Below are 23991 nucleotides of genomic sequence, written 5' to 3' on the forward strand. Positions count from 1 at the left end.
GGGTAACCCGTAGGGAGAGAAGCGGAGCCGTGTCAGGCTGGGGCAGCTGGACAATGCAGCACTGTAAAGACTAACACGATGGTTTATTAGGTGATGAGCTTTCGTGGGCCAGACCCACTTCCTCAGAGCAAATAGTGGAAGAAAGTAGTCACAGCCATATACACCAAAGGATACAATTAAAAAATGAACACACATGAAAAGGACAAGTCACATTCCTTTTCATGTGTGTTCATTTTTTTAATTGTACCCTTTGGTATATATGGTCAGGCCAATTTTCTTCCACTACTTGATCTGAGGAAGTGGGTCTGGCCCACGAAAGCTCGTCACCTAATAAACCATCTTGTTAGTCTTTACAGTGCTACATTAACCCATAGGGGTCTAGGATGGCTGTAGGCAGGTAATTAAGGACTTCAGCCACAGCATTACCCTTGAACATGTTTTTTCCCTTTGTTTCTACAGTCTGGAAAGATAGATTTAGAGTCCCCTTATGCTTCCTGATTTATAAACATGCTCATTTTGTATCTGAGAAAAATCAATAAGTATGCAATTACTCTTTGTTGTGCCTTTTACTTACTTACCCTCACTGGTGCTATATAAGAGATTTTCAGAGCTACATCTCTTGTAATCGCTGTAGCCTATTGATTTGGAAAGTTTGTAGCATAGGAAAGTGTTGATTTAATTAGAAATTCTGGAAATAGTAATCAGGGGCAGGTATTATAATATTCATCACCTGCTTATTAATATTCTTTTTTGTAGGCATTAACATTACTATTAAGGTTTTAGGGAAAGTAGTGATAGATGTGTGAATTAACATACTAAAATAGTTAAAAGGGTGTAATGGGTGCCAAAAACTGTTGCAGCTCAGATGTTGTGTTGAATGTCTGAGGTAAACATGTGTTTGGGCAATAAAGTGATTCCATTTATCTCATCTGCTCCTGGGTCACCTGTGGCTTCTCTAACACAACCCACTTCTTCAGATGAATGGAGTTTAAGGGGTCCAGTTTCCAAATAAATAGCAGAGAAAGAGAGGGGATGGGAAAGGAAAGGAGGAAAAAAATGGGAAAATGTCATGTCCATGCTAAATTGAGCCAAACTATGGAAAGGAAGGTTTCTGAAACTTCAAAGTTAATGCACAAATAAAATCACTTCTATCCATCAACCAAATAATAAGGATTTAAAAAAATAATTAACTCTGACCTTACATCACCACCCTTAGAAAACTAGAAACCAGGAATCCATACAGTCTTTAACCAATTGAAATTTTAATTGTATGGGTGATTCAGAAATCTGAGATAAGAGCTAAATAATCTATCTTTCTCATGTATTGATGTATAACTGTAGCAATGTAGTGCACCAGCATTGAAATGCTGGTAAGAGATGTTCACCACTCTACATCGTTATAGCAAACCAGCCTAAATGGCTTTAAAATTGTGCATGTCTTCTGATATAACAACTTCTGTATCTCTTTGCCATAAAGTTGCCACAAGACAATTGTTCTGACAGGCTGTGTCTACACTGGCACCTTTTTCCGGAAATGCTTAAAACGGAACAGTTTTCCGTTATAAGTATTTCCGGAAAAAGAGCGTCTACATTGGCAGGATGCTTTTCCAGAAAAGCCCTTTGGCCACGGACGCTTTTCCGGAAAATGTAGACGCGCTTTTCCGGAAAAAAGCCCCGATCGTCATTTTCGCGATCGGGGCTTTTTTGTGGAAAAACCTACTGTGCTGTCTACAGTGGCCCTTTTCCGGAACAGTTTTCCGGAAAAAGGACTTTTGCCCGAGTGGGAGCAGCATAGTTTTTCCGGAAAAGCAGCTGATTTCTTACAGTAAATCGTCGCTGCTTTTCTGGAAATTCAAGCGGCTGCTTTTCTGGAATAAGTGGCCCAGTGTAGACACAGCCACAGTATGTGGGGTTTTTCAAATGTAAAAGCATTTTCATTATGTAAAGATATCCATAACTGGGAATACCAATCTCTTAATGGTCAGGCTAAAAAAAGTCTGCTCCAAGTTCCAAAGTCCGATGGCTCGATTGCCCAACTACCCAGCTCAGTGAACAATAATGCGATATTAATCTCATGATCATAACTTTCACTGTTATGAGTCCCTGGAAAGGTCTTTGCTCATGTTCTAATTAGTCAACTAGTCCTTCACATCCCTATCTGATAAACATTTGCTTATCAGATAGTTGACAGGATAGTCGACTAGTCACTCCTTCCTTTGCCTCCCCTCCCCCCGCTGCCTCTATCAGATAGAGGTAGCAAAAGGGGGGGAGAAGAGGGGGCACTTCAAAGAAGCAGTGCAACTTGAAGCCTGGGACCAGACCTCAGGTTCCACGTGACGCTGCCACTTTGAAAAGCTGCATGCAGCCTAGGGCAGGCTGGGGTGTCCCCAGGCTGCACATGGTGTTTCAAAGAGGCAGCGCCGTGTGGAGCCTGGGATGAGAGTGGGGGGGGGGGAGTCCCCAGCTGGCCCCAGGCTTCATGTGGCTCTGCCGCTTTGAAACACCATGGGGAGTCTGGCCTCAGACTCCTCGTGGCATTTCAAAGTGGTAGTGTTGTGTGGAGCCTGGGATCAGCTGGAGACTCCCCAGCTGACCCTGGCTCTGTGCAGTGCTTCCGCTTTGAAACACTGCAGGGCATTCAGTGTCAGGTTCCTTACAACGTTTCAAAGCGGCAGCACCGCACAGAGTCTGGGGTCAGCAGGGAAGTCCCCAGTAGATCCTGGGCTCCACACAGCACTTTCGCCTTTGAAGTGTAGCAACAGCTCTAGAGCTGTTGCTACACTTCAAAGGCAGAGGCGCCCTATCAACTAATCGAAGAGTTGATTCAAAATGTATCGTCAATTCGATTAGTCAATTACCCAATACTTCACATCCTTAGTTCCGTTTGGTAGGTTGCAGCAGGTCATTAACAGACATCATTGTACACTGCAGTCTAGTTTCCCTGTTAGGTGGTCAACAATAGATGCTGTCCTTACCCTCCGGCTACTGGCTGAACCACACTGAGAATTTAAACATCTATTTTCATGTGGTATGTAATGATGTAAAGGCAGTTTTTGATTCAATTATCAGATCAGCACTTGGGCTCGCACTAAAACAATGCGATCCTACAGCAGTTTTGCTAAATTTGGTGCACAGTTTTCATACTGGTACTGGTGTGAATGCACGTATTGCTTCACAGCTTCCTCTGTGTTTCTGCACAATCTCAGGTGTGTAGTACGGTTGCATTTTTTCTCTGGCACTATAGAATCATAGAACACTAGGATTGGAAGGGACTTCGAGAGGTCGAGTCTAGTCCCCTGCCCTCATGGCAGGACCAAATACTGTCTAGACCATCCATGATAGACATTTATCTAACCTACTCTTAAATATCTTCAGAGATGAGATTCCACAACCTCCCTGGGCAATTTATTCAAGCGTTTAATTATCCTGACAGTTAGGAACTTTTTCCTAATGTCCAACCTAAACCTCCTTTGCCGCAGTTTAAGCCCATTGCTTCTTGTTCTCTCTTCAGAGGCCAAGGAGAACAATTTTTCTCCCTCCTCCTTATGACTCCCTTTTAGATACCTGAAAACTATCATGTTACCCCTCAGTCTTCTTTTTTCTAAACTAAACAAACCCAGTTCTTTCAGCCTTCCTTCATAGGTCATGTTCTCTAGACCTGTAATCATTCTTGTTGCTCTTCTCTGGACCCTCTCCAATTTCTCCTCATCTTTCTTGAAATGCGGTGCCCAGAACTGGACACAATACTCCAACTGAGGCCTAACCAGCACAGAGTAGAGCAGAAGAATGACTTCTCGTGTCTTGCTCACAACACACCTGTTAATGCAGCCCAGAATCATGTTTGCTTTTTTTGCAACAGCATCACACTGCTGACTCATATTTAGCTTGTGGTCTACTATAACCCCAGATCCCTTTCTGCTGTACTCCTTCCTAGACAGTCGCTTCCCATTCTGTATGTGTGAAACTGATTGTTCCTTCCTACGTGTAGAACTTTGCATTTGTCTTTATTAAACTTCATCCTATTTACCTCAGACTATTTCTCCAATTTGTCCAGCTCATTTTGAATTATGACCCTATCCTCCAGAGCAGACTCAACCCCTCCCAACTTAGTATCATCTGCAAACTTAATAAGCGTACTTTCTATGGCAATATCTACATAGTTGTTGAAGATATTGAACAGAGCCAGTCCCAAAGCAGACCCCTGCGGAACCCCACTAGTTATACCTTTCCAGCAGGATTGTGAACCATTAATAACTACTCTCTGAATACAGTTATCCAGCCAGTTATGCCCCCACCTTATAGTAGCCCCATCTAAGTTGTATTTGCCTAGTTTATTGATAAGAAGATAATGTGAGACCGTATCAAATGCCTTACTAAAGTTTAGGTATACCACGTCCACCGCTTCTCCCTTATCCACAAAACTCGTTATCCTGTCAAAGAAAGTGATCAGATTGGTTTGACATGATTTGTTCTTTAGAAATCCATGCTGGCTGTTCCCTATCACTTTGCCACCTTCCAAGTGTTTACAGATGATTTCCTCAATTACTTGCTCCATTATCTTCCCTGGCACAGAAGTTAAACTAACTGGTCTGTAGTTTCCTGGGTTGTTCTTATTTCCCTTTTTATAAATGGGTACTATATTTGCCCTTTTGTCTTCTGGAATCTCTCCTGTCTCCCATGATTTTCCAAAGATGATAGCTAGATGCTCAGATACCTCCTCTGTCAGCTCCTTGAGTATTCTAGGATGCATTTCATCAGGCCCTATTTGAGCTATCACTGGATATTAGGACTTGACACTCCAGACGTTGGATTTACAGTTGTCAAGAAATGTTTACCAATTAACCCTATGTCAATAGTGTTGTCTTGGTTGTGGCAAAGTCAGAGAATTTCAGCTCTGCTTCCCAAGACACTACCTGCACTATGGGGTTTGATGTCTCATGGCAGGGGACCAAGGTCCAGAACCTTGGAGCTGGATCACCAAAGGGGTTATGTACCATGAGGAATGTTGATGAGTTCATCTAACCATCACCTTCATGAAGCTTATGTCTTGCATATGGATTCACAAACATCTTTGCACTGAGACAGAGTTCAGTAACGATCAAACCTTTGTGCTAGCTGTATTGCAATGCAGATCAGATACCTGGACTCTCTTATGGAAGATTTGGAGTGGCTAGAGTGATTCCATAGTGCTGTCAGTGCCAAATACTGAACAAAAAATCATTTGACTTTGTGTGAAGTGTCATAATGTCACTAAAAGTTGGCTTTCTTTCAACTGCTCATATTCAAAAGAGGCTTTGCATACTCTTTTGCCATGTTGCCAGGATAGACCAAAACACTCCCAGCAGACAGTGGTCTCAAACTCTCCATCATCATGTGAAGAGATGCATACCCCCACTCTACCTGGCACTACTTCTAGGGCCACCCCAGAGATTTATGTATTCACTGAATTGAGACAGATCAGGAAACTGTATTACTTGTTGCCTGGTGAGACCTCATCAACCATGGTCACACTGTCCAGCACAACAGCTTAATTGATTATGTGTGTTTGATGTTTAACAGTTGTTAAACAATTGTTTAACAGTTTAAAAATTTATATTGAAGCTAATGTTAAAAAAAAGTACACAGTACACAGGTTAAGAAATAAAGTTTTTGTACATCCGGGTGTCATGCTTGGATTATCTACAAATAAAAGTTTTGCTTTGGAGTTATAATACACATAGCAATAACCGAGATTTAGGCGTGTAAGTGTAACAATGGTGTTTGGATATTAGCAATCAAGTATTCAGGTACATCACTCAGAAAGTTTTTCAGAGCGTTGATAGTAGAAACTGCTGCTTTTCCCCTCCATAGGGCTCATCTGTGAAGTCCTCAAAGCACTGAGGGTCGTCTTAGAGGTCATTTCCCGATTTGTTACACCAATATTGATTGGGATAACTTTTACAGAGATACAGAGATTTCCCCCTCCCCTTATTTTGGTTTATGTTAAATTCTCATCTCTCCTTTGAATGGTTTGCATGGATGCTTGTATGCATTTAATACAAGGTACCTTTTCACTATTTCCATGGAACAATTTTGGTATGGGTTTGATGAGTTTAGAATTTTAGAGAAGTTTTATGTAATGTCTAATTAGTCTTTTTGAAGGCCTTCCACAGCTTTTGGAAACTCTTTCCTTACCATGCAAATAGAAATAGCCCCTTTCCAAGAAGCCTACTAGAAATACGTCAATAACAAAGCATACCTATGAAATATTAAGTATTAAAATAATCAATATTTACATACCAGGTTACAGTTCATATTGGGATTGTCAAATACAGTTCTGTTTGTTTAGATAGGTTTACCTTGATTTTTCTTTGTGCATCCTCCCCTTGGGTGTCTCATTCTTTAGTACAGGGATGGGCAAAAGGGCCTCCATAGGCCACATCCAGCAAATTGATCCAGCTCATGGAGGCCCTGCCACTCTCCCCTGCCTCCAGGCGAATCAGAGCATGGGGGCGGGGGAAAGCGCGCAAAGTCGTCTCCTCCTGCCCTGCCGCCGCCCTGCAAGAAGTGCTCGGTGCTTAGAAGGACTGTGTGCTCCTGGCAAGGCGGGAGGAGACTGCGTGCTCCCCCCCCCCCCCCCCGACCCCAAGCCCTGATTGGCCTGAGGGCAAGGGGAAGCACATGAAGTCTCCTCCCATACTGTGAGGGGTGTGGCACTTCTAAGGGCCACACACTCCTTGCAGGACAGGGGCAGAGTGGGAGGAGACTTTGCACACTCCCCCCGCCCTCGGGCCCATCAGGGCTTGTGGGTGGGGGAAGCGTATGAAGTCTCCTCCTGCCTTGCAAGGGACTCAGCAGTTAAAGTCAACCTCCAGCTGCTGCTCAGCTGGCAGCTGACTCTAAGCGCAGCGCTCCCTTGCAGGGCAGGTGCAGGGAGTGAGAGACTTCACGTGCTCCCCCTCTCCAGGCCCTGATTGACTTGGGGAAACCAGGGGGAGCAGGCAAAGTCTCCTCCCACTGCCAGGGTCACAGATGCCTAGAGGGAACTGCCAGTTGTTCAGTACAGCTGACGGTTCTCTCTGGGGAACGGGAGGGCAAAGACTTTGTGCGCTCCCTACTCCCAGACCAATCAGGGTCTGTGGATGGGGAAGCCCAGAAGTTTCCTGGCTCAGTCCCTTCTGGGGTGGCCCAGGGCCACTTCAAAAACTTCGGAGTGGCCCCCAGTCAAAAATTATTGCTCACCCCTGCTTTAGTATTAGCTGGGAAAAGAATGCTTTTATGTGATTGGCTGGAAGGAGTTGTCTTTTTCGCACATTCTCCGATAAAGATTAGCTGTAAGTTGACAAGTATATTTAGTTAGAGAGAAAAAAACTATTCCTTTCCCCCTAATTTCTATCTATGTACACATGAAATATAACAACACATAACAATCATAGTTAATATTTACCCTGGTAAATGTTTTATTTTATTGTGCTGTTCATAGGCTTCTTTACATTTTTTAAATAAAATAAATGTTATGTCAGTAGTGAAAAGATATGTCCAAATCCTGACCTTATTAGAACTGATATCAGCATAAATAAAATGCCTCCTGAGCAAAAGGGTGAAGCATTTTCATTTTTGAATGCTCAGTTTTTCTTACTTTATTCCCTCTCCTCTTGGCATCCATTTTCACTTGTAGATGCAACCTTCTACTTTTCTTCAGGCACTTATTTTGATACTTTTACATGGACATAGTGGTGATTTGGAAGCATTTAAAAGGTACTTACATGTCAAATTTCCTTATTACTTTCCTCCCTGCTTTGTTTTGGCAACAGATGGTTTAAAAAAAAGCACATGTGCTTCAGAGTGTGGTATAGGACAGCTCCATTCATCCTTGAGGGAGGACAGAGTAGCTTCCAGCAGCCATAATCCAATATCTAAAGGAGAATGTTTGTAGGTTTGTGAGCTAATAACTTGGACACCATAGGAGCTACCGCAACCAACTTTGCATGGGAGAACCTTTCCTCCAGGAGAAGGGTTTAAGGTACTTTGGGACCTGATCGGGCCCAAGCTCAGGCTGTATAAATCAAAAAGTAACCTGCTGCACTGCACTGTCTGGGACTCACCCCTTCCTGCACGTGAGGTTACATGAGCGACCCTCCCTCCCCCCCGCATCGGCACAATGGCTCAGGCACCTGCCTTGCCCCCCGCAGCACCTGCAGCCCCAGGCGCGAGCTGGGGCTGCCCCTCCTATGTGTAACCTCCTCTCCCCCTCCAGGGTCATACCCCTCCCCCTCCGGGGATGACGCGGACCTATATTTTAATCCCTATAGAAATCAGTGCAACTTTTCTACCATTCAAAAAAAGATAACGGACTACTGTTTTTCTACATTTTTTTTCCTCTGGTTTCCCGAGCAACGCTGGGTAACTCCAGCTAGTATATTATATTGTGCTGTTTCAAAGCAAAAAGGTAACTCCAAAGGCATCTGTCTGAACACCACAGTAAGAGGGAGATCCGAGCACACATGTAACCAGAGCAGTTTGTACAGAGCTGCTCCCTGTAGCACTGGCTATAGGTGGTAGTTTCTGATTTGAATGATTGTGAGGAACTGTTCCTATAAGATATTGCTACCAGAAGTAGCACAATCCTACAGGTAGCAGTTACATACAGCTCTTTGTATAGGATGCTCCCTGTAGTGATGTGCTACTAGTAGCAATAACTAATACATACAATTGTAAGGAAATGCTTCTGTAAGATATTGCTACCCGCAGTGGCACAACTCTAGAGGCAGCAGTTACCTATGATGCTTTGTCTAAAACTGCTTCCCTGTAAGATTGCTACTGGTAAAAGTTACTGATATGTATGATTGCTACCGAATGTTGCACAGTCCTACAGAGCGCGTTACATACTTATACAATGTACGAAATTGCTATTGTAAAACACTAATACCAGATCTAACAAATTCTTCTTTGAGTGCTTGCTCATGTCCATTCCACTTAGGTGTGCGCACATTGCACGCACAGATTGTCGGAGAGTTTTCCCTTAGTGGTACCCGTCGAGCCAGCAGGGGAGCCCCCTGGAGTGGTGCTGCTATATCCGTGCATATATACAGTAATTCCTCACTTAACACGTGCCCGCTTAACATGTTTTTGCGATAGCACGATTTTTTTTTTAAGGAACATTTTTCAAACAACACGACCCCATCCCCGCAATAACACGATTTCCCCTAGGGCTGGCTGGTGGCCGGCAGCTGTGCAAGGCTTCCCCTGCCTCCCGCAAAGCGGCAGAGATTTGCCACTCGCAGCGCTGTTCCCCGGTGACCCCCTCTGGCTGAACTGTGCGGCGAGCAGCAAACCTCTGCCGCTTTGCAGGGAGGCAGAGGAAGCCTCGCGCAGCTGCCCTGGGCTTCCTCTGCCTCCTCACAAAGCGGCAGAGGTTTGCCACTCGCTGTACAGTTCCCCGGTGACCCCCTCCGGCCAGATGCCTTGCGTCCAGCCAGAGGGGGTCTCTGGGGAACTGCGTGGCAAGCAGCAAACCTCCAGCGCTTTGTAAGGAGGCAGAGGAAGCCCCGCGCAGCTGGCAGTGACCGGCCAGCTGGGGAAATCCAGCTGCCGGCTGCAAGCCCCCTCCCCTGTCCTTCCCTTCCCTTCTCCAGAGCCAAACACCTCCGCTCCCTGCTATAACCCAGTCCCTTTTCCCCCCCAACCTTATGTCTTGGTCCCAGCTGCTAACAAGTGCAGGCTGGAGCTGCGAGTGCATGTGCGCTTGAAATGCAACCCCCACCTTTTCCATTATTTTCATTGGGAACATTGAGCCCGCATAACACGCTTTCACTTAGCATGATCATTTTCTGAAACGTATCTACCGTGTTAAATGAGGAATTACTGTAACCTACTGACCCTCCACCCCCTCATTTCCTTCTTACCTCCTTTTCTTGGAGCTCTTTTCTCGCTTGCTTTCAAGCATGCTCTCAGCAAGTGTTTAGAGTTAGTTAGCACGTAGTTGAATCCCTTTGTTCTTTCCAAGTTCTCTTGTTAAGTACTAGTTTAGATAGAATAAACTAAAAAAACAACAAATGTTCTGGCAGAACTTTATAGAGTAACAAAACATGTAGATGGTATCATGAGCTTCCGTGGGCACAGCCCACTTCTTCAGATGACCAGAGTCAGATGAAAACTCCGGTCATCTGAAGAAGTGGGCTGTGCCCACGAAAGCTCATCATAACATCTACATGTTTTGTTAGTCTATAAAGTGCTGCCAGAATATTTGTTGGTTTTTTAGTGTATCCTGTACAGACTAACTTGGCTAACCCCTGAAGCTAGTTTAGATGAAGTTAGTTAAGTTTGTTTGGGCTGGGGCTTGCCTGTTGCGTCCCCGTCTCTCCCAGCCCATGGGGCATGCCAGGGCCTCATGCCTTTAAGCCCTGTGCAGACTGTTTCAAGCCTATGCCCTGTGGTGACCTGCACAATTTGTGCCTGAAGTGTCTGGGTGAGGCCCACCTCCTGGCTAACTGCAGAATCTGCCGCAGTTCTAAGCCCCGGACTCAGCGTGAGAGAGATTCGTGCTTGAAGATTCTCCTAATGGAGCTGGGGCTTCATCCAGCACTGTTGGTGGACGCGGCACTGGAGTCCCGCAGCATACTGCCCTCGGTGCAGGAGACACCGGTGTCTTCAGGAGCTTTGTCGGTGTTGAGGTGTCTGTGGTGGACACCTCCCCCCATGCTTTATTAAATGGACTTATGTACGTGAATATACATAACTCAAAGGTGCTTTGAACAAATTATTTCATGGAACCCATCAATCTTCATGTCATGATCCACTGGTTCTGTTTATTTTACTTTGATGTATGTATCATTTGTTTATGTGTAAAATTAGACATAGGGGCTGTGTCTACGCTGGCATGAATTTTCGGAAATGCTTAAAATGGAATACTATTCTGTTTTCAGTTTTTCTGGAAAAGGAGCGTCTACATTGGCAGGCTGCTTTTCCGGAAAAGCCCTTTTTCCGGAAAAGCATCTGTGGCCAATGTAGATGCGCTTTTCCAGAAAAGAGCCCCGATCGCCATTTTCGCGATCGGGGCTTTTTTCCGGAAAAGACTACTGGGCTGTCTACACTGGCTCTTTTCCGGAACAGTGTTCCGGAATAAGGACTTATGCCCGAGCGGGAGCAGAATAGTTTTTCCGGAATAGCGGCTGATTTTGTACAGTAGAGCATCGTTGCTTTTCCGGAAATTCAAGGGCCAGTGTAGAAAGCTTGCAGCTTATTCCGGAAAAGCAGCTGATTTTCCGGAATAAGTGGCCCAGTGTAGACACAGTCATGGAGTGGGGAATACTTTGTGGGTTTCAAATTTGTGAATGAGACACATGAAGGGTATTACCCTCAAAGTCTTGATGAGCAACTGTTAAACAATCTCTTTTGTCCTTGTCATAATCAGGCCCAGGACCTAGGGTTGGCCTCCTCGTCAATCCTGGCCATGGACTCCTGGGCCCACCAAGAACTCCTCTGGAGACTGGCCTAAAGTCTCAGGGTCCAGCTTGAACAGGCCTCTCAGGACTTTGAACCGACGGTATACATCCTCAATACAAAGATGCAGTCTCGTGTGGCCTTGCCCTTGAATAAGACGATGGACAAAATCACCAAGGCCCTTCTGACAGATGCCAGCATCTATTCCGCCCATGGACAAAAGGGCAGAACGGCGGTACTTTGTCCACAAGGAGGGCCATGGGCAGCTGTTCTCACATCCACTGCTGGGCTCAATAGTGGTAAAGGCTGCTAACCACCATGAGCATCAGAGCCAATCTGCCCCTATCTCCAAGAACAGGGAGGCCAATCGATTGGACCTGTTGGGTCACAAGGCCTATGCCTCAGGGAGTCTCCTACTCAGGATTGCTAACCAGCAAGTCCTCCTGAGTAGGTATGTCTTCAACTCATGGGCAGCTATAGACAAATTGAGTGAGTTGCTGCCCCAGGACTTGAGGCAGGAGTTCAGGGCCTTGTCCGAGGAGGGCAAGGTTGTGTCCTGGGCGGCACTCCAGGCAGCCCTGGACTCCATGGATGTGGCAGCCTGTACCATTGCAACGGGCCTGGGCCTGCACAGAGGCACATGGCTTCAGGTGTCTGGCATCCCAGCAGAAGTCCAGAACATAATCCAGGACCTGCCCCTTGAGAGTGGGAGCTTGTTTTCAGAATAGATTGATACTAGCCTCCATGGGCTGAAGGATTCTAGGGCAACCCTCAGGTCCCTAGGCATTCATACTCCTGCCCCACAGAAGCACTCCCTCCCTAGAGCTCCAGCCTGCCATTTCCAGCAGGGGAATAGGTCAGATTTCCCTAGATGCAGGGGTCATAATAATAATAATAGAAGTGGCAGGCCTCCTTCCCACTCATCTTCCAATGGGGGCAGGCCATTCTGGCAAACTCCAGGGTCCTGGGCCAAATCTTTGAAGATGCAAGCAAGGACAGCGCAAAGGTCTTAGAATGTAAGCCTTTTACTGATTGTCTTTTGCCCTTCCATTGTGCCTGATTGCTCATCACAATGGATCGCTGGGTCCTGGCCATAGTCAGAAGGAGTTATTTAATCCCTTTCCATTCCCATTCCCCATCCCACTTCAGGGATCCCTCTCACGAGCATTTTCTCAGGATGGAAGTGAAGAAGCTTCTCGACCTGCGGGCAGTAGAGGTCCCCTGGCACCTCAGGGGAATAGGTTTCTACTCCCACTACTTCCTAGTCCTAAAGGCCAAGGGCAGCTTCCGCCCTCTTCTGGACCTGAGGGATCTATATACTTTCATAGTAAAGTCAAAGTTCAAAATGGTAACTTTGGCCTCCATCATTCCTTCCCTAGCCATGGGAGATTGATATGCTGCCCTTGATCTCAAAGACACCTATTTTCACATTTCTATCGCACTCTCGCGCAGATGATTCCTCCATTTTATGGTGGGTTGTGACCATTATCAGTTTAGGGCCCTTCCCTTTGGCCTTACTCTGGCCCCCAAAGCTTTTACAAAGTGTATGGCAATAGTGGCCACTTTACTGAGGAAGGAATAGATCCAGATTTATCTGTATCTGGATGATTGGTTTATAAGATGCTCCTCACCGTCCCAGGTAATCAGCCACATATCCCTTGTCAGGGAGCTGTTCCTCAGGCTGGGCCTTATCCTAAGCAAGGCCAAATCCACCCATGTCCCCACTCAAGTGATAAAATTTGTGGGAGCTTTCCTGGATGCGATGAGGGCCAGAGCCTCCCTTCCCATGGGGCACTTCACAACATTAAAGGACGCCATCCTGCGGCTCCAGTCGTTCCCTTCCACGATGGCCTGTTGTTGCATGAGGCTGCTGGGACTCATGGCGGCCTGCACATACGTGGTTCGGCATGCCAGGGTTATGTTACGGCCCCTCCAACTATGGCTGGTGCGGACCCACAATGCAGCATTCCAGCATATGGACACAGTGGTAACAAAGCCTGCAGACATGTTGATCCTTTGACTGGTGGCTGTGTGATGAGGAATGTCTTCTCCATCCATTGACAGATGCTTCCAGTACGGGTTGGGAAGCCCACCTCGGTAAGCTACAGACACAATGTAGGTGAGGCCCCACTGATCTCTCCCTTCATATCAATGTCAGGGAGTTGAGAGCTATTCGCCTCGCATGTGATGTTTTCCTGCCGCAGCTTTGAAACAGGCATGTTTCAATTTTGACGGACAAGAAGGCAGCAATGTTTTATATAAACAGACAGGGTGGTGCTCACTCCTGTCCCCTGTGCAGGGAGGCTCTCCTCCTCTGGGAGGTCTGCATAACTCATAGTATTCACCCGGTGACCACTTACCTTCCCCGGGCCCAGAACAGGTTGGTGGATTGCCTCAGCAGGTCCTTGAAGGGGAACGAGTGGTCCCAGAGGGCGGATGTAGTCCTGTCTATATTCCTGTATATGGTCTTTTTTAAAGATAAGTTAGGCTGCACCTCCACTCTGCATTTTTGCTCAAATTGGTTTCTAATTTCCATGTTCACCAGGACATTTTTCTTCCTGTTTTTTACCCTAAGTCCCACAGCTCTGGGACAGAACAGGCTCTACAGTCTTGCTGTGAGGCGTGCTTTAGCTTTTTATTTAGAGAGGACCAGGCCCTTCCATAAGTCCTCTCAGTTGTTTGTGTCAATAGCGGACAGGGTGAAGGGCCAGCCTGTGTCAGCCCTTATCTAGTCCTGTATCACAGCTTGTATGAAAGCATGCCATGAGCTGGTGTGGGTTCTGGTTCTGCCTATTATGGCTCATTCCATGAGGCCCTAGGCATCTTAAGCGGCCTTTGCAGCCCAGGTGCCTTTTGTAGAGATTTGCAGGGCAGCTACCTGGTCGTCGATGCACACCTTTGCAAACCACTATGCCATTACGCAACAGGCCAGGGAAGATGCTGTCGTGGGTAGGGTTGTGTGGCAATCAGTTTCTTGGTAGGCTCCAACCCTGCGTCTCAGGGTTTTAGCTTTGGAACCACATAAGTGGAATGGACATGAGCAAGCACTTGAAGAAAAAAGAGTTACTTACTTTCATAACCATTGTTCTTTCCACATCCCATCCATCTCCCATGTGTTGGAGCATTCTGGCAAGGAGGGACTGAGGGGTTGGAGGGCCAGTGGGGATATATATGCACCGATATAGCGGTGCCACTCCACGGGTCTCTTCTTCTGGCCCAACGGGTACCACTAAGGTCAGACAATCTGTGCATGTGGCACGTGCACACCTAAGTGGAATGGACATGAGCAACACATCTCAAAGAACAACAGTTATGAAAGTAGGTAACCATTTTTTCTTATAGACCAGTGGTCACCAACCAGTAGATTGGGATCTACTGATAGATCTTGGAGCTCTGAGGGTGTGTCTAGACTACAGGGTTTTGTCGACAAAAGTCCACTTTTGTCGACAAAACTATACCTGTGTCTACACTACTGCCGAGTTCTGTCGATATAACGTCGACAGAACTCAGCAGTTTTGTCGACGACTGTAAACCTCATTTTACAAGGAATAACACCTTCTGTCGACGGAGTTCTGTTGACAGAAGGCGTTATTGCATCTAAACTGTCCTTTGCGTCTACACTGCCATGTCGACAAAGCGGCTTGCTTTGTCGACAGAACTGTATGTAGTCTAGACGCTCTTTGTCGACAAAGCTTTGTCGACAGTATCTGTCGACAAAACTTCTGTCGACAAAAGCCTGTAGTCTAGACGTACCCTGAGAGGTGATCCTGACTGGTTTGGCCAAGAGGCTGTCAAGTGCCAGCACTTCATAGAATCATAAAACAGTAAAACTGGACAGAACCTCAAGAGGTCATTGGGTCCAGTCCCCCGCCCTCATTGCAGGACCCAGTACCATCTAGACCATTTTTGATAGATGTCTCTCTAACCTACTTGTAAATATCACCAGTGATAGATATTCCACAACCTCCCTAGGCAATTTATGCCAGCGTTTAACCACCCTGACAGTTAGGAAGTTTTTCCTAATGTCCAACCTAAATCTCCCTGGCTGCAGTTTAAGCCCATTGCTTCTTGTCCTATCCTCAGAGGCCAAGGAGAACAATTTTTCTCTCTCCTCCTTTTAGATACTTGAAAACTGCTATCATGTCCTCTCTCGGTCTTCTCTTTTTAAACCTAACATGCCCAATTCTTTCAGTCTTCCCTCAACTCATGTTTTCTAGGCCTTTAATCATTTTTTGTTGCTCTTCTTGGGACCTTCTCCAATTTCTCCATATCTTTCTTGAAATGTGGTGCCCAGCACTGGACACAATACTCCAATTGGGGCCTAATCAGTGCAGAGTAGAGCAGAAGAATGACTTCTTGCATCTTGCTCACAACACTCCTGTTAATGCATCCCAGAGTCACACTGTTGACTCATATTTAGCTTGTGGTCCACTATGACTTCTAGATCCCTTTCTTCAGGACTCCTTCCTAGACAGTCACTTCCCATTCTGTATGTGTGAAACAGATTGCTCCTTCCCAAGTGAAGTACTTGGCATTTGTCCATATTAAACTTCATCTTTTTTACCTCAGACCATTTCTCCAGTTTGTCCAGATCATTTTGAACTGTGACCCCATCCTCAAAAAGCACTTGTAACTCCTCCCAGTTTGGTGGTATCTGCAGATTTAATAATCATATTCGCTATGCCATCGATTTCAGCTGCCCCTCCCCACACAGCTGCACTTCTCCTGCCCTTTGCCTTGGAGCTGTCCTCTCAGGAGCCTCCTGCTTTCTGTGCGGGGCAGGGAAAGAACAGGAGGGCGTGCTGATGTCAAGGTGCCCCCTCTCTTACCCTGTATCCTATCTCCACAGACCAGAGAGAGGGGGCACAACAAGGTTTGGGATGGAGTTTGCTGGCTGCTTTTAGGAGTGGTGTAGGGTGAGGATGAGGTGAGTCTGCCTTAACCCCACTGTACCACCACCCAGGAGCCACCTGAGGTAAGTGTCCAGCTGGAGCCCATATCCTGAAACCCTGCCCCAGTCATGAACATTCTTCTGAACTCCAAGCCTCTACCCCAGCCCCAAGTACTCCTGCATCCAAACACCCTCCCAGAGCCTGCACCTAGAACCCCCTCCAGCAACCCAACTGCCTGCCCTAAGCTCAGTTTAGAGCCCCTCTTACACTCCAAATCCCTTAACCCAAGACCAGAGCCTGCACCCCAACCCACCTGGTGAAAGGGAGGGGGGATGGAGTAAGCAGGGGCGGGACCTCGGAGAAGGGGCACAAAGGAGGAGGGGCAAGGGAATTTGGCTGTGAGGTAGCTCTTGGATTGCACTTAAATCCAAAAAGTGATCTCGTGCTTAGAAAGGTTGGAAACCACTGCCATAGACCTAGTGATTGTTATCATATTTCAGTCTTCTCTCACAGTACTCCAGTTGAAGTTTAATCAGCACAGAGTAGCGCACAAGAATTATTTCTTGTGTCTTGCTTACAACACTGAGGTTTGTTTTTTTGCAAGAGTTTTATACCATTGACTCTGTCATGAATAGGAGCTGCTAAGGAAAGTCTGACTTACCTGAAGAGTGAGGAAGGGGTTAAGCAACTCTGGAAATGCACTTGAGGCAGGGGACTTCAGGCATTCAGCTTATGAAATGCAGATAGGAATTTCAAACTAAGAAGGGGGGAGGTGTTTCCTCTTTCTTTTGTCTGAGATCAGAATAGTTTTTCCCCAGGTAACGAGGGAGTTGGGCTCCCCCAGGAAAGAACTCCTTGAAATGTGTAAGTAGGGAAAAGTTAAGATAGTCCATCAGGTTTTCTTGTTTTTCTTGTTTAGGGGTTTGGAAACCATGTCTGAGCCGGTTAATTATTTTTCTCTTTTGTAACTAAGGATTATAGCTCTGGGATGTCCCCTGAGTCTATTTCACTCCATGGCTTTTAGCAACCAGTCATTTACTATGCTTGCAACAGTAGTTTTGTTTTGATAATAGAAGTGTTTTCCCTTTTGTTTTGATTAACTGGTATTGGTTGATTGTTGTGTATTTAAGCCTGCATGCCTGAGGAGAATCAGAGCCCCATTGTGCTCTGTGGATTCCCTTTGTTTCTACAGGCAGTCCCCGAGTTATGCGGATCCAACTTATGTCGGATCCGTAGTTACGAACGGGGATTTCTCGCCCCGGAGAACTAGAGCAGCGGGACGCTTGGTCCCGCCGCCCGCCTTCTCCGGGGCGAGAAAAGCTGCTCCCTGTCTCCCTGGTCTGCTGGCAAAGCCAGCAGACCAGGGAGACGGGAGCAAAGCAGCGGAGCACCGGGGGCCGGACCCGCGGCCGCTTCCAGATCAGCTGGAAGCGGCGCAGGTCCTGCCGGGTGCTCCGCCGCTCTGTTCAGCGTCTCCCTGGTCTGCAGACCAGGGAGACGCTGAACAAAGCGGCGGAGCACCCGGGGCCGGACCCGTGCCGCTTCCAGCTGATTTGGAAGCGGCGCGGGTCCAGCCGGGTGCTCCGCCGCTCTGTTCAGCGTCTCCCTGGTTTGCAGACCAGGGAGACGCTGAACAAAGCGGCGGAGCACCTGGGGCCGGACCCGTGCCGCTTCCAGCTGATTTGGAAGCGGTGCGGGTCCAGCCGGGTGCTCCGCCGCTTTGTTCAGCGTCTCCCTGGTTTGCAGACCAGGGAGACGCTGAACAAAGCGGCGGAGCACCCGGGGCCGGACCCGCGCCGCTTCCAGATCAGCTGGAAGCGGCGCGGGTCCGTCCCGGGTGCTCCGCCGCTCTGTTCAGCGTCTCCCTGGTCTGCAGACCAGGGAGACGCTGAGCAAAGCCGTGGAGGACCCGGGCTGGACCGTGGCGCTGATCTGGAAGCGCCACGGTTCGGCCCGGGTCCTCCGCAGCTTTGCTCCACGTCTCCCTGGTCTGCTGCGGGGGGGGGGGGGGCGCAGCTAGTGCCCCCCCCCCAGCAGACCAGGGAGACATGGAGCAAAGCCGGGGGCCTGTGGTAGAGCAGGTGGGGCACTGCCGGTTGGTCCCGTAGCACCGCTTCTTGGCGCTACTGGACCAACCTGGCAGCACCCCAGCTGCTCTGCCCCAGGCGTCCTGATTCAGCTGCTGATCAGTTTCAGCAGTGGCTGAATCAGGATGCCTGGGGCAGAGCAGCTGGGGTGCTGCTGGGTTGGTCCAGTAGCTCCGAGGAGCAGCCGTGCTGCTGGACCAAGCCAGCAGCACCCGAGCTGCTCTGCCCCAGGCGTCCCAAAGTCAGCCGCTGCTGAAACTGACCAGCGGCTGACTACAGGAAGCCCGAGGCAGAGTTGCTCTGCCCTGGGCTTCCTGGAATCAGCTGCTGATCAGTTTCAGCAGCAGCTGACTTGGGGACGCCTGGTGTTCTTATCTTGAATCTGTATTTAAGTGGAACTGGTGTCCAGATTCAGCGGCTGTTGAAACTGATCAGTTTCAGCAGCGGCTGATGCCAGCTCCGACTTACATACAGATTCAACTTAAGAACAAACCTACAGTCCCTATCTTGTACGTAACCCGGGGACTGCCTGTATTTCCAACTCCAAGAAAAATGGAGTTTGGGGCGGGAAAGGTGGGGATGATAACTTTGCTTTAGGCAAGAGATTCCCAAGTGATCTCTTCCCTGGAAATGGGTTTATTTTATATTTTTTTAAACTTACTTGAGTTGTGGCAGTGACCAGTCATCACCATTTTGGGTGTTAGGGAACCTGAGACCAGACAAGTTTATCTTTGGGGAGTTACATAGACAGGTTCTTACAGAGTTTATTCTGCTACCTGGCCCGCATATCTACACTTGAAGTGCCAGGTTGGGATATTGAGCTGTGACAGACTCATATGTAGTTTGTGGTCCAAAGCACTTGCAAATCCCTCCCAATGTGTTATCATTCACAACCTTCATAAGTACACTCTCCAAGCAGAGTCGACTAGTGACGGCGGGACCCAGAGGGCGGGACAAGGGTCTGGACAACCCCCACCCCCTGCTCCTCCTCTCTCCTGCTCTGCCCTTGCCCTGCCTCATTCCTGCACCTACCGGCAGCAGCGGGAAAAGTGCAGTAAGGAGCCCCCATCTCTCTTTGCTCCCCTGGCTATATCGCTTGGCTTCTACCCACGCATTTTGGGGATTGTGACCACTTGTGGCCCCCCTACTCACCCTTATCTCAAAGCCATTATCTAAAGCATTGATGAAGATTTTGAACAGAAATGTATTTAGATCTGATTCCTATAGGACACCACTCATTATGCCCTTCCAGCATGACTGTAAACTACTGATGATAACCCTCTGGACACTATTTTCCAACCAATTTTGCTCCCAGTTTATTGTAGCTCCATCTAGGTAACATTAGTATAAATGTTTTTACTAAAGTCAAGATATACCATGTCAACCACTCTCCCCTGCCCCATCCACAAGGCTTGTTACCTTGTCAAAGCTATCAGATTGGTTTGATATGATTGCTTATTTATTTGCTGTATGATCTTTTCAGGTACACAAATGAATGTCCTGATTTCCCTTTTTATACATTGACAGTGCAATTGCCCTTTTCCAATGTTCTGGAAACTCTGCAATTTTCCATGACTTTTCAAAGATAATAGCTAACGGCTCAGAAACCCCCTTGGTCAATTATTTGAGTATTCAAGGATGCATTCCATCAGACCATGATGACGTGAAAACATCTAATTTATCTAAGTAATTTTTAGCTTGTTCTTTTCCTATTTTTGCCTCTAATCCTACATAATTTTCACTGGCATTCACTATGTTAAGTGTCCCATCACCACTAACTTTGTTGGTGAAACCAAAGAATTCATTAAGCACTTCTGCCATTTCCACATTTTCTGCTATGGTTTTTCTGCCTCATTGAATGGGCCTACCCTGTCTTTGGTCCTTTCTATAGAATATGTTCATGTTACCCTTTATGTCTCTAGGTAGATTGAGCTTGTTTTGTGCCATGGCCTTTCTAATTTGGTGCCTGCATTCTTGTGTTACTTGTTTATATTCATCCTTTGTAATTTGACCTTGTTTACACCTTTTATGGGATTCTTTCTTGGTTTTTGGATAATTGAGAACACCATGGTTAAGCCAGGGTTGTCTCTTGCCATACTTCCAATCTTTTCCACCCAGTGGGGAAAAACCGCCAGCTGTCTTCAATTGTTTTTCCCCTTGGACTTCCTGCCTTCCCGTGGGACCTTACCTACCATCTCCACAAATTTGCTAAAGACTGCCCTCTTGAAATCCATTGTCTTTATTTTGCTGTTCTCTCTCCTACCATTCCTTAGAATCATGAACTCTGTCGTTTCATGAACACTTTCACTCAAAGTGCCTTCCACTTTCACATTCTCGGCCAGTTCCCCTCGAGTTGTTGTAACCAGATCTAGAACAGTTTCCACTCCAGGAGCTTTTTCCACTTTCTGAAATAAAATATTGTCTTCAATACATTCCAAGAACTTGTTGGATAATCTGTATCCAGTTGTGCTATTTTCCCACCAGATGTTGGATAGCTGAACCCCCCCCCCCCCATTACCATGAAAACAAAGTTATTTGCTGACTAGTCCTGATTAGTTATAAACTTCTGACTTGATGTACCCAGCATATGTTTTTGAGATGAGAAGACCACAACTCCATGCAGTACTCAAGCTGTGGGTATACCATTAAGTTATATAGCATTAATAAGATATTATGTGTCTTATTCTCTATCCCTTTTTTAAATTATACCCCAACAGTCTGTTTGTCTTTTTGACTGCTGCTGCACATTGAATGGATGTTTTCAGAGAACCATCCACAATGACTCCAAGATCTCTTTCTTGAGTAGTAACATTTCTCCTTCCCTGAGACTTTCACTCTCCTCCACAGCACAGAGGCTGTGTGACCAGGGTTGGGACTGTTCTACTGTGTCCTGGAAAGTCTCATCTTTGTACCTCTCTGTCTTCTTTAGGTCCTAAGTCCTCCAATTCAGGCATCATAGTCTCCAAACCCCATACAAGGTCCCCGAGGACCAAAATGCACACACATCCTACCTGCATATAGGGCAGGTAATCATACATGCTATATTGGGTGCAATAAATAGGATAGTCCCCAGTTTTGGTGATGGCCTTCTTCCTGCATTCTCTTTTTATTTCTATAACTTTTTTGGTTTTTTAAATTGGGTTGTTTTGGTTTTATTTTAAAGAAGTTAAAAGATTGTTAAATGTTCAGTGTATGTATCCTCTTTAAAGGCATGTCTAAACTATATGGAAGAACTCAGGAGACTGCTGCAGCTGCAAATGTGAATTTTTGACATTTAAAATTTCATAAAATGTAAGTGCTATTGTGTTTGTGATTTACTTCTTATCATTCTTAATGTGCTCCTGCTGCATCTGCAGCTTTGACACAGACAATGAGTATTATGTACTATTTCCACTTGGTAAAAATCAAGTTATCTAAAAAAAAAAAAAAATCACACTAAGTACAGATTGAATCTTTGAAGTCCAGGACTTTCAGATGTGCTGGACTAGAGAGCTCAAGCATAGAGACTGATGGCACGTGGGAGCAGAGCTGGTAAAGCAAGGGTCTTAAACTTAATTTACCTTAGGGCCAGTCCTCAACCCAAATCCCTGAACTCAAATGTAGCAAATTATCTGAGCTGAAGAGGATGAAATTCAATCAGGAGAAATGTAAAGTACTCCCCCTAGGAAGGAACAATCAGTTTCATACATGGACATAATGCTAGAGAGGTGTTTTTTAAAATTATAAACTGTTATTGTTATGAGACATATAAACAGGAACATTTTAGTTTTTATTTCAGACGTTTTGAAACCGCAAACATCTGGACATATTTATAGATATTTAAAAAATCTCAGACTACAGAGCCCACAATACATGGTGACAACAGTCTCCCCAGGAGCAGGGCTGGCAGCCAGGAACAGCATGTAACTGTAACCAATAAGTGATGTGTATCAGTTAACTGTTGAAACAGTTACACTCTTATATCCCTATTCTGCATGGCTCTTAGCTTGTATGGCAATTACTAGCCAGTGGGAGCAACTGGACTGTAGCTTGTAAGAAAATGTAGGGATAGAGTTTCCCTGTGCAGCTCTTCACAGAGCCGCAGGATGCAGCCTGAGGCTTGCCTGGATCTAGCCCACGAGGCCTAGGACCCCCTGCCCGTTGCAGCAGGACAAGATGGCACTGGTGCTCCAGCCACACAGGAGAGAGGGGATACCAAGCTTTGGAGCCCCTCCCCAGCAGGGCTGGAGTGCCAATGCTGGGTTGCTCTGTTGCAGGAGGTGGGAGGGAATCCAGAGCATCCCAGACTGTGGGCCATAGGTTCTCCATCCCTGCCTTACAGCAGTGTTACTTAAAGTGGTCTGTGGAAAGTTGCTACCAGGCCACTCCAGTTTGCTCACTTACCAGCTCTGCAGTCACAGAGCTTGGCAGTTCCCATTGACAGCAAATGGTGAACCGCAGCCAATGGGAACCGTAAGGCTCCGTAACTGCAGAGCTGGTAAGTAAACAAACTGGAACGGCCCGGTAGCAGCTTTCTCAGTGTGGATTCACGAACCACTTTGAAAAAGCCTGCCTTAGAGCAGTGGTCTCCAACCTTTTTAACCAAAAGATCACTTTTTTGATTTAAGTGCAATGTAAGATCTCTCTCAAACCCAAATACCCTTGCTCCACTTCCTTCCCACCCCTTCTGTGAGGCGCTGCCCCTGTTCCACCCCTTCTCCAAGGCCTCACCCTGCTTTCTCCATCCCCCTTCCTCCCTGAACCTCACTCACTTGCACCAGGCTGGGGTAGGCGTTGGGGTGTAGGCTCTGGTCTTAGGCCAAGGAGTTTGGAGAATGGGAGGGGGCTCCAGGCATAGTCCAGGAGGGGTTTCAGGATGCAAGTGTTGAGAAGGAGTTCGGGTGCAGAGGCACTCACATCTGGGCCAGAAGGTTGGGTGCAGGAGGTGGTTCAGGGCTGGGAGAGGGGTTCTGGAAGCAGGATCTTATGTTCTGGCTGGGCACTGTTAACTGAGACAGCTACCGAGTGGTGGAGCAGTGGGGTTAAGGCAGGCTTACTCCTGCCCTGGCCCTGCATCACTCCTGAAAGCAGCTGGCTTGGTCAGCAATGGGGAAGGATAGCTCAGTGGTTTGAGCATTTACTTGCTAAACCTAGGATTATGAGCTCAATCCTTGAAGGAACCATTTAGGGATCCGGGGTAAATCTGTTAGGGATGGTACTTGGTCCTGCCGTGAGGGCAGGGGAGTGGACTTGATGACCTCTAGAGGTCCCTTCCAGCTTTATGAGATAGATCAGTGGTCCCCAACCTTTTGGGGCTTCCGGGCACCCAGGGACAGGGCCACGCATGGGCCGGGTGGCACCGTGCATGCGCTGCGCTCACGGGGCAGGGGCCGTACACACGGGGGCAGCACCGCACATGCACCGTGCGCCTGGGGTGGGGCCGTGAATACATCGGGTGCCCGGGGTGCAAGAACGGCTTGGGCCGGCCCTGGTCACCAGGCGGGTGCACATAAATGCCCCAGCGGGCGCCATGTCACCCACGGACACCACGTTGGGGACCACTGAGATAGATGTGCCATGTGCTGTCCCTCATCTAAAAGCATTAAGTCCAC

General features: G+C 47.1%; 1 protein-coding gene across 1 annotated transcript in view; it reads left to right on the forward strand.

Annotated features, from left to right (window-relative positions):
* The window catches only part of PARK7 (Parkinsonism associated deglycase), a 42297-nt gene that overhangs the window by 295 nt on the left and 18011 nt on the right, over nt 1–23991 (forward strand). The gene's annotated exons all lie outside the window — the stretch shown is intronic.

Source organism: Pelodiscus sinensis, chromosome 23 (genome assembly GCF_049634645.1).
Source record: "Pelodiscus sinensis isolate JC-2024 chromosome 23, ASM4963464v1, whole genome shotgun sequence".
NCBI lineage: Eukaryota > Metazoa > Chordata > Testudines > Trionychidae > Pelodiscus > Pelodiscus sinensis.